A 9,999-nucleotide genomic window follows, 5' to 3' on the forward strand; every position below is an offset into this window, starting at 1 on the left:
ACAAGAACTAGGGGTCACCAAATGAAATTAAAAGGCAGCAGGTTTAAAAGTACAAAAGGAAGTATTTCTTCACACAACACACAGTCAACCTGTGGAACTCCTTGCCAGAGGGTGTTGTGAAGGCCATAGCAGGGTTCAAAAAATAACTAGATAAGCTCATGGAGGGTAGGTCCATCAGTGGCTATTAGCCAGGCTGCGCAGGGATGGTGTCCCTAGTCTCTGTTTGCCAGAACCGGGGAATGGACAACAGGGGATGGATCACTTGTTGTTTCTCTGTTCGTTCCCTGTGAAGCACCTGGCGTTGGCTACTGTCAGAAGACAGGACACTGGTCTAGATGGACCTTTGGCCTGACCCAGTGGGGCCATTCTTATGAGCTCCAAAAATTCACGCCCATGTGCTAAATTCCTGGATTTCTCATGTAGACCAGGGGGCTCAGCCCTGGAACCGGGACAGAGAGCTCAGCGCGCCAGGTTCTGGCCGGCAACTGAGCTCCCTTAAGAATCTGGCCTTCAGTGTCACAGTGGGTGCTTTGGGAAAATGTCACCTCTTCTATAAGGGCCTAAGCAGGAGCAGCTGGAAAGCTGGTCCATTGGCCCTTGCTCGTTCGCACGGCTGCAGGCATGGCTGCCCTGCAGCGCACACTCGGCGCAGCCGGGATGGACAGGGCCTAAATCCGGAAGTTCCCAACATTCCTTTAAACGCGTTTGCAACGCCGCCTGCTGTTCACATTTTGCTCCGTGTTTGCTATCTATTGCGCCAACCGTCAGCCACTTCCCGCTCACTAAAATGAGTCTGACAGGGAACTGAGGTGCGCAAAGAAGGGTGAAGGTTTGGGAAAAAAAAATCCAAACGTATTTGCAAATGCTGCCAGCCAGCTGCCCAGAGGGGAGCCTATGTGAAACCTGCAGAGGAGGGTCCTAATTCTCCCCTACCCTGCAAAGCAGTTGTATGCGGGTGTAAAGCTACCAGATCAGAACAGCAGCACATTTGAGCTCACGTACAGGAGTAAATGACACCAACACGCACACAGCCTGTGGGACTCGTTGCCAGGGGATGTTGTGAAGGCCAAAAGTACAACTGGGCTCAAAACAGAATTAGACACATTCAGGGAGGAGATGTCCATCAATGGCTATTAATTAACCAAGATGGTCAGGGATGCAGTCCCCTGCTCTGGGTGTTCCTAAGCCTTTGACTACCAGAAGCTGGGAGTGGGCAACGGGATAAGCACAGCCATACTGGGCCACACCAAGGGTCCATCTAGCCCAGTATCCTGTCTTCAGACAGTGGCCAATGCCAGGTGCCCCAGAGTGAATGAACAGACCAGAGAATCACCAAGTGATCCATCCCCTGTTGCCCATTCCCAGCTTCTGGCAAACAGAGGCTGGGGCACCTTCCCTGCCCATCCTGGCTAATAGCCATTGATGGACCTATTCTCCAGGAATGTATCTAGTTCTTGTTTTTAAACCCTCTTATAGTCTTGGCCTTCATGACATCCTCTGGCAAGGAGTTCCACAGGTTGACTGTGCATTGTGCAAATAAATACTTCCTTTTGTTTCTTTTAAACCTGCTGCCTTTTAATTTAATTAGGTGCCCCCTAGTTCTTGTGTTAGGAGTAAATAACACCTCCTTATTTACTTTCTCCACAGCAGTCATGATTTTATAGACCTCAATCAGATCCCCCCTTAGTCATCTCTTTTCCAAGCTGAAAAGTCCCAGTCTTATTAATCTCTCCCCATACGGAAGCCGTTCCATACCCCTAATCATTTTTGTTGCCCTTTTCTGTACCTTTTTTGAGATGGGTCGACCACATCTGCACACAGTATTCAAGATGTGGGCGTACCAGGGATTTACATAGCGGCAATATGACATTTTCTGTCCTATCTTTCCCTTTCTTAATGCTTCCCAACATTCTGTTCACTTTTTTGACTGTCACTGCACACTGAGTGGCTGTTTTCAGCGAACTATCCACAGTGACTCCAAGATCTCTTTCTTGAGGGATAACAGCAAATTTAGACCCCATCAATGTATACGTATAGTTGGGATTCTGTTTTCCAATGTGCATTACTTTGCATTTATCAACATTGAATTTCAGCTGCCATTTTGTTGCCCAGACATCCAGTCTTGTAAGGTCCCTTTGTAACTCTTTGCAGTCTGCTTTGGATTTAGCAATCTTGAGTAGTTTTGTATCATCTTCATCTGGGATGGCTCACTCGATAATTGCCTGTCCTGTCCGTTCCCTCTGAAGCACCTGGCATTGGCCACTGTCGGAAGACAGACCGGCTATTGTATGCTCAGGTTAGAAAGCAGCATTCCCAACTGAGGTTCCCCATCTCCATGTTGCCAGTCAAGCCCCACCATTCAAAAATCCTGAGTCAGCCCCCCCAAATCACAAGATTTGCTTAAAAATCATAAGATTTGAAATAATAATAAAAGTTAGATTATTTTTATTTGCCTTCTAGTTTTGAGCATTTTGACACTTTTCTCAGCAGCCCATGAGAGCAAGAAACTTAATTTCTTTTCATGAAACCTGAAATTCTCAGCTGACTCTGGGAGCTGGGGCTCTAAGAAAACCCTGGAATATCTCAAGACTTCCAGTAAAAGTGCAAGAACTGGCCACTCTGACCTCACTACTTCTGATGGGCTGTTCTGTTCTAGTCAGTCAGGCATGGTGGATATGAGAGGAAGGATGGCGCACTGGTTAAATCAGTAGCCTGTACCTTTGAGACTGGTCCACTTCCCAGCTCTGACACAGACCTCCTCTGTGACCTTGGTCACCTCACATAGCTTATCTGTGACTCAAGTTTCCCATCTGTCCAATGAGAGTCACAGCACTGCCCTGTCTTCTGTAGTGAGGCTAAATACACCAAAGCCTGTGAGGATCTCAGATGCTACGGTAACAGGGGGCCAGATAAGAACCAGAGACAGATTCATTTAGCTCAGTTGCTCTCTCCGACTCGTGTGTTTGTCATTTCATTCCGGGGAAAATGCCAAAGTCGCTCATAATGTTTCTGTGGGTGGTGCCCGTTCCCCAGGACTACAGGCGTGCTCAGCCCTGCTCTTGCCAACACCTGATCCAGTGGAACATCTGCGGCATCCTTAGTTGTGTTTGCTGTCCCATTAGTTAGAGAGAGAGAGAGTATGTGTGTGTGCGTGTGTGTAGGCCTCAGAGACCTGGCCAAACCCTCCAACATTTAGATCAACCCAGGTCATGGAGGGGCACACACACTTTAATCACTGTCTTGCCAAAACTGCTGCTCCCAGGTTATGACAGACTCTCCCTTTTGTTCAGGTCACTCCAAGCACTGTTTCCACAGGACATGCTTTTTGTATTTTGTAAATATCTACCTGTGATGGCCAGGAGTCCCGGAAGAGCTTGACCCAAGTCCAAGGGAAGCCACTGCATGTTGGCTCAGTCCTTACATGAAAAAGCTCCTCTCTCCCCCATCTTACAATGACTCATGGAAGGAAAGCCCCCCAGCTGTTTCTGTCTTGGGCAGGGCTGAGTGGCATACGTGTTTGCCCACGGTGCTGTTGCCATGACACACCCGTAGGACATGCCCCACTGTTCTGTGGCCCTGGGGGGCTGCTTCGCAGAGTGCCAAGTTTCCCGTTGAATAGCACAGAAAAGTTTAAAACAAGGAAAGGAGGAAAAACTGAGCCCTGAAAATCCTGGGCCTTGTGACTGGCTCTGTGTAACCTTAGCTCTGAACGCCGCCTCCTGGGCCAGCTGGAGATTACAGCCAGTCGTTCAATCCAAACTCCCCCACACCCTGGTTTATGCAGCAGGAGGGGTGAGTTTTTTTTTTTAAATGCCCAATATTTACCTAACGTAACCCTGCCCCCTAAAGCCTGAAAGCCCAGAAGGCATAGAAAAAGGACGCAAAACGCACTGTGTTGTTTTTTTAATCTCATGATTTTTGGAGGCCAGACTCATAATTTTTGCCTGGGTGCGGTTGGCAATACTGGGAATGCCAAATTCCACCTCTGCAGAGTTAAGAGTCTAGGGCAAGGGCCCGTTTAAATAGCAAATAGTAAATCAATTATCCTGCATCCTAAGAAGGACTTCAGCAGCCGCACGGATAAAAGGGGGCAGCTTCTCCATGATACGATGTTGCCTTGACCCCGCTTCCATTTATCACAGCTCCCTGGTTAATCACAAGACTGTGAAGCAATTTATTTGACTTCTGTTTCTGTTCTGAAGCTCTAAGTTTTATGCAGTTCAGATGTCACTCTGTGTACAGACCACACACATAGAGACACACACAGAGATACACCCCTCTTTTATCTTTTCTTGATCAAGGAAGACACAGAAAGGGAGAACATAAAATGAAGCTGGAGATTTGCCAGAGCTGGGTCAGAGATTTAGCCACTAAAATCCAGGGGAGAGGTATTGCTAAATTTCCCTTTGCAAATTCCAATTGAATATGTCAGGATGTACAAAAAACAAAGAAACAAGCAATAGTCACACTTTGTTTTATTGGAATGGCTGATGCTCAACAACAGTCAAATGGATTCCCCCCCCTCCACCCCATCCCTCAAATGTTCCTCTTTGGGGTAAGATCAGGGGAAGGGTCGGTCAAAGGGTAATTGTGTGGGTGATCAAGGATCAGACCTCGTGAGCCATGTGATGCAGCAGGCAGGCAGAGCTGTAGGAAACATCTCTATGAAGGGTGCAGAGTGGCTAGTAGCACATGCTGGGGGCTAGCGTTTGGGAGCGAGCAGCCTGTATTCCTGAGGGCCTCACGTCACAGAGCGAGGTCCCTTCTTTCGAACCCTGGCCTCGTTCTCCAGCGCCCCACCTCACGCTATGTGGCTCCCATTCGCCAAGCCCCCGCTGAGTTCAGCGGAGGCTTTTGACTGAGCTCTCGCCTCAGCCCTGACTGCTAGTGTCTGCGCCTGGGGATAATGACACCTCCCGCGGCGGGCATTGGACTATAAGAAAGCACCCAAGTAAGCGAGTGGTACGTGAAGGGTTAACCTTCCCTGGGACAGAGCCATTCCAGCAAGAAACGGTCCCAGGGGTTCCTAAGGCAAAGCTGAAGAAAACTCTGTGGCAGGGTCTGATCCAAACCCGATGGAGTCCATGGAGCCTCCCAGTCATTTCAATGGGCCTGAGGTCAGACCCAAAGCGTCCTATCTGAGCAAGCGGCTGGTGTGTCGTTGTGGGTCAGTTTTCCCCTTGGCAGTCGCCTGCTTGTGCTACTTTACAGGCCTCGCCCTGCATAGCTTTCCATAGCCACTGCCACATTCAAACCAGCTCAGCTCTGCTCTGCCGGGGCTGCCATCCCAGCTCCACCTAACGTGGCCGCGTGTGAGTTTAATGTCTTTCCACCCGGCCATATGACAAAGCAGTTGAGTCGCGTGGAAATCCTATGAACTCTTGTGCAGATGGCAGGTTGAAAAGTCAGGCCCTGAGCCTACACCTGGATCTGTGCCGGTTGAAATCAATAGGGCAGCAGCATATGCAGACTGGGGTCTGCCCATCTGGATCCAGTTGGGGGCTTGTTACAGGGCAGCTCCCCTTTATGGGGTGTTACTCATTAGGGCCCAGGCTGCCTGTGACTGACTTAAGGTGGCTCCACCTGGGGGTCATTGACTGTCCCAGGTAGCTGATTACAAGCACCTGGACCCAAGCTCAGTCAGAGGGGAACTCCAGAGGGATAGAGGAAGCTCCTGTGGAGAGGAGCTCCCAGGAGAGGTCTGAGCAGGGAGCTTTAGAGGGTGAATTCTCTGGGGAACCCACCAGAATAGAGAGCCTGTCAGAGGTGCTCCTAGACAGGGGTCTGCAGGCAGCCGTCATCCACAAGGGTCTGGTCTCAGCCAGGGGTTCCCCTGACACTGGCTGGAAGTCCGACCCAGCAAGGATCCCTCGCTGTCCCTGGAGAAGAATCCCAGTGGATGGACCTCCCCAGATCCCTGAGAAGGATCTTACTCCAGTAGGGGCAAGATGCCCAGAACCGAGAGAACCCCTGGAGAAGAGCCTGGGCAGAGGCAAGCACTGGACTCAGGTGGGGATAGATGGACTAAGAATGACCTGGCCACCCAGTAGAGATGTTGGGGTGAAAGTTTTGTTTACATTCTGCTCTGACTTTTCTGTTAATCAACGAGACCCTCCACCGGGGATGGGGTGGGGGGAGGAGGTTCTTGAGCACCTAAGGGTCTATCTTGACTTGTTGATACCCTGGGTGAGGGGGAATTCACTTGCGATGCCCTAGGTCAGCCTGGACCGATGCTGGGCCTTCAAGATTATGGCTGGAGAAACAGCGAGTGTTGATTACTGTTCATCCCCTATTAGAGAGTCTGGATCAGGGGTCGGCAACCTTTTGGAACTACTGTGCCGAGTCTTCATTCATTCACTCTGATTTAAGGTTTCGTGTGCCAGTCATACATTTGAACGTTTCTATAAGTCTGTAATATATAACTAAACTATTGTTGTCTGTAAAGTAAATAAGGTTTTTCAAATGTTTAAGAAGCTTCACTTAAAATTACATTAAAATGCAGAGCTCCCCAGACTGGTGGCCAGGACCTGGGCAGTGTGAGTGCCACTGAAAATCAGCCTTTGGCTCATGTGCCATAGGTTGCCTACCCCAGGCCTAGATGGTTACAGAGGAACTGCTGGCCGGGACCAGACCCCAGGTCTGTGTAGCCTGGTGTCCTGTCTCCACCAAAGGCCAGCACCAGCTCCTCCAGGAGAAGGTACGAGAACCTCGCAATGGACACATATGGGATGCTCTGTCGCCCATGAAGGGCGAATCCTAAGCCTCGTGAGGCCTCATTCTGCACGACACCTGCAGGAGCGGCACATGCATCTCTCCTGCCAAATGCTCCTAAGACATCCGGGTCTGAAAGCTCTCCTGGTTGCTAGCACTGCCATGAGCAGAACTGTACAATCAGACACACCATCCCCCTCGGGAGTACTGCGAGCGTCATCCTTCAGCATGGGCCACGAGGTGAAGGCGATTGCATGGTGGCTGCCAGTCGCAGGACCCCAGCCCAGCAAGACACTTAAGTGCTCTGCCGGATTAGAGGCCCAGCCTGGGAGCTCTCTGGGGAGGGACTGTCTTTTTGTTCTGGTCCAGGACTGGTTCTCCTTGGCTCTACCACAAGACAAATAAATAATAGTTTTCAAATATGTTCATCATTTAGCTGTGTTGCAAGGCGAAAAATAGCCGCATCCAGGGCAAAGCCAGGCCCTCATCTGGGCCAAGGCTGATTTTCTGAAAGCAAAGCGAGTTTTCTTGAGTCATCCGAACACTTTGCTTTGAAATGCTTCGGAACACATTACCTCCACCCCCGATTTCCTTGCTCTGCTCATTCAAACAAATAAACAAACAATAAGTCACGGCCTGACACATCTCCAACCATTCTGAAAGAATCCTCAAGTAGGAGGCATTGTAGCCTGATGAGTCGATGCTTTGAGGAAGTGATAAGCAACTGAAAATAGGAGTTTGCACTAGAAATGCCCCGAGACGCAGTGATGGAGCCGTGTGAGAAAGCCCAGCGCTGGAATAAATAACACAGCAGGAGAGACTTGGGGATTTGCAAGGCTGGAACAGCGAAAGGTGCCACAGATCGGGAATGAGCTGCAGAGGGGGGCTGCAGGCTAGCGCTGAGGTGCCTGGGCAGAGGTAGGTGTGGGGAGCCCCAGAAGAGCAGGGTACTGCAGGGCAGGATTGAGGGGCATTGGCCGAGCTGTGATGGGGCAGCCCAGGACTGGAGGCGTAGGGGTTGCTGCAGGTTGGGATTGAGGGGCCTCAGCGGAGCTGGGGGAGGAGAGGCCAGTTTACTCAGTGCAGACCTGGCTAAGTCTGGCGCTGTACAACGCTGGTCCAAAGACAACTAACCCCAGCATTGCCGCAATGCTCACGTGAGGCAGCTTCCTGCCCGTGAGCAGCCCTGATGCCAGGGAGATGGGCCCTGAGTGCCTCCTCCCTCCCCAAGGCTCACACAACAGATTCAGGCCCAGCACCCAGGCTGTGGTTTCAGGGAGCACAGACCTGCCTTCAGGGGGGTAGGGGATTGTGACTGAGCTGCCTGTTCAGGTAACCCAGGCACATTGGAGGCTGCTGGAGAGAAATGCAGCTGGATCAGGTGATAAGGCCCCTGGCAACCCATCTGCAGTGAGTGGAGCCAGACTCAAGGATGGTTGCCATGGAGATGCAGCTTCCAAAAGACTGAGAGCAACTCTGAAAATCGGGGCTAAATGCTCCCCCTCCATTGGCTCCTGCTAGGTTGCCGGGGAAACAGCCTTGTTGTCAGGGTGCAGCCCATCCCAGGCACCCCCCAAATCCAAGCCCCCTTCTGTCCCGCCCAGCAGCACCAGCCACTGCGCCTGCAGCCAATGCAGGGAGATCCCAGCCTCTCGCTCACCAGCCTCCTGCCGCTTTGCTCCCAGCAAAACCAGTTTGGAGGCTGCAGCTGGCACCGAACTGGTGCGTAATGTGGCCGTGAGATGCTCAGAACAGGGATAGCAGGGGGCTGCGGGCCAGGACTGAGGGGCACCGGCAGAGCTATGGGGGGCAGAGGGGAACCCAGGAGTCACAGCTGTCCCTGGTTTCCCCCAAAGCCCCGTACATTTCAATACCTCCATGGATGCCTTGGGGCCTTTCCACTTTATGGCCCAGCGCTGGTCTTGTTCCATAGCCTGGTCATGCACTGGGAGATACAGATGCCCCTCTGCTTATCCTCCAAGGGGAGCTGCTCCTGTGTGGAAGTTAAGGGCCCCCCTCCACCTGGCAAGCACTCAGCCAGCATCCAGATGGCTGGCATATGCTCCACCCCAGCTGGCACCTGATGGCTGGGCTCATTAAGCCCTGGCACAGTGCAGGTGGGAGGGGGACGACGGACCACTCATCTTCCCATGGACAGCAGGTGGAGCCCGCTCAGCCTCGCAGGTTCACCCCTGGGCAGAACCACAGCACTGCATAACAGGCTTGGCCCAGCCACCCCCTCAGCACATGCTGGGCTGGCAGCTGGAGCGAGAACCGTTCCATTAGCTGGCGAGCCCGAGAGTTAAGTGCTGACGGCACAGGGGCTGCTCCACCTGTGTCTGCTGATGCTGGTCCCGGGAAGAAAGGAGCCACTGCTGCAGCGGTACTCGCACAGACGCTGCCTGGCGGCTAGCTCAGCTGCGATAAATCATCAGAGGGGAAGGGAAGGTGCTGACCGGAATCCTAATCAGAGCCGGCCTCAGGCTGGGCCTGCACCAATCCCAGCCCTGCCATGTCCCTCCAAGGGGGCGGCACGCTGGGGAGGCTGAGTAAAGAGACAGGGCAGGGAGGGGAGAGATGCAGACAGATGATTGGAAATTACTGGGGAAGTCAATGCACGGGTGGCCCAGGAGGGTTGGCATTAGGAAGTGCTCAGCTACTGCAGTCCCAGCTTCTCCCGACAGGAGGCGCCGTAGATAATGTTGCCGGAGAGCTCCTAGCTTCACTGGTCCCAGCTTCTCCCAGCAGGAGGCGCTGCACAAGGGGAGTTGCTCCAGTCCAGCACGGGCTTGGAGCACGGCTGCAGTAGCTGTGTGGGAGTCTCCCAGCAGGGAGAGCTTCGGGGACGAGCGTAGGCACACTGGCTATCAGCTTGTGCATTCCCAGCCTGAGTCGCTGTGGGGTACAGGCACTGCTGGGGGAGCGCCAGCCGCAGATGCTGGCTCCCGGCTGCTTCAGTCCCTGCGGGGCTCCTCTCCCAGCAGGAGGCGCTGCACTGTCCAGAGGTGCACAGCTGGGAAGCCCTGGCTGTCAGCTGTGGGTTTGGCTGGTGCCTGGCTCTCCCCTGTCTGCACGGGGATCTCTGCAGACAGCATAAGTGTCTCCTGCCTCCTCCATGGAGGTGACCAGAATCCTAATAAAGCTTCACGTATTGATTTATTTTTATTCTCCTCTTTATGGGCTCTGGAAATTAACAAGCTCAGCACCTCCTGCAGAGGGAGGTGCGCGCGGATGCATCTGCATCTGGGGGTGTAGCGCAGAGGCTGGGCTGTTAACCCTTCAGGGCCT

The sequence above is a fragment of the Gopherus flavomarginatus genome, chromosome 22, assembly GCF_025201925.1.
Source record: "Gopherus flavomarginatus isolate rGopFla2 chromosome 22, rGopFla2.mat.asm, whole genome shotgun sequence".
NCBI classification, from domain to species: Eukaryota; Metazoa; Chordata; order Testudines; family Testudinidae; genus Gopherus; species Gopherus flavomarginatus.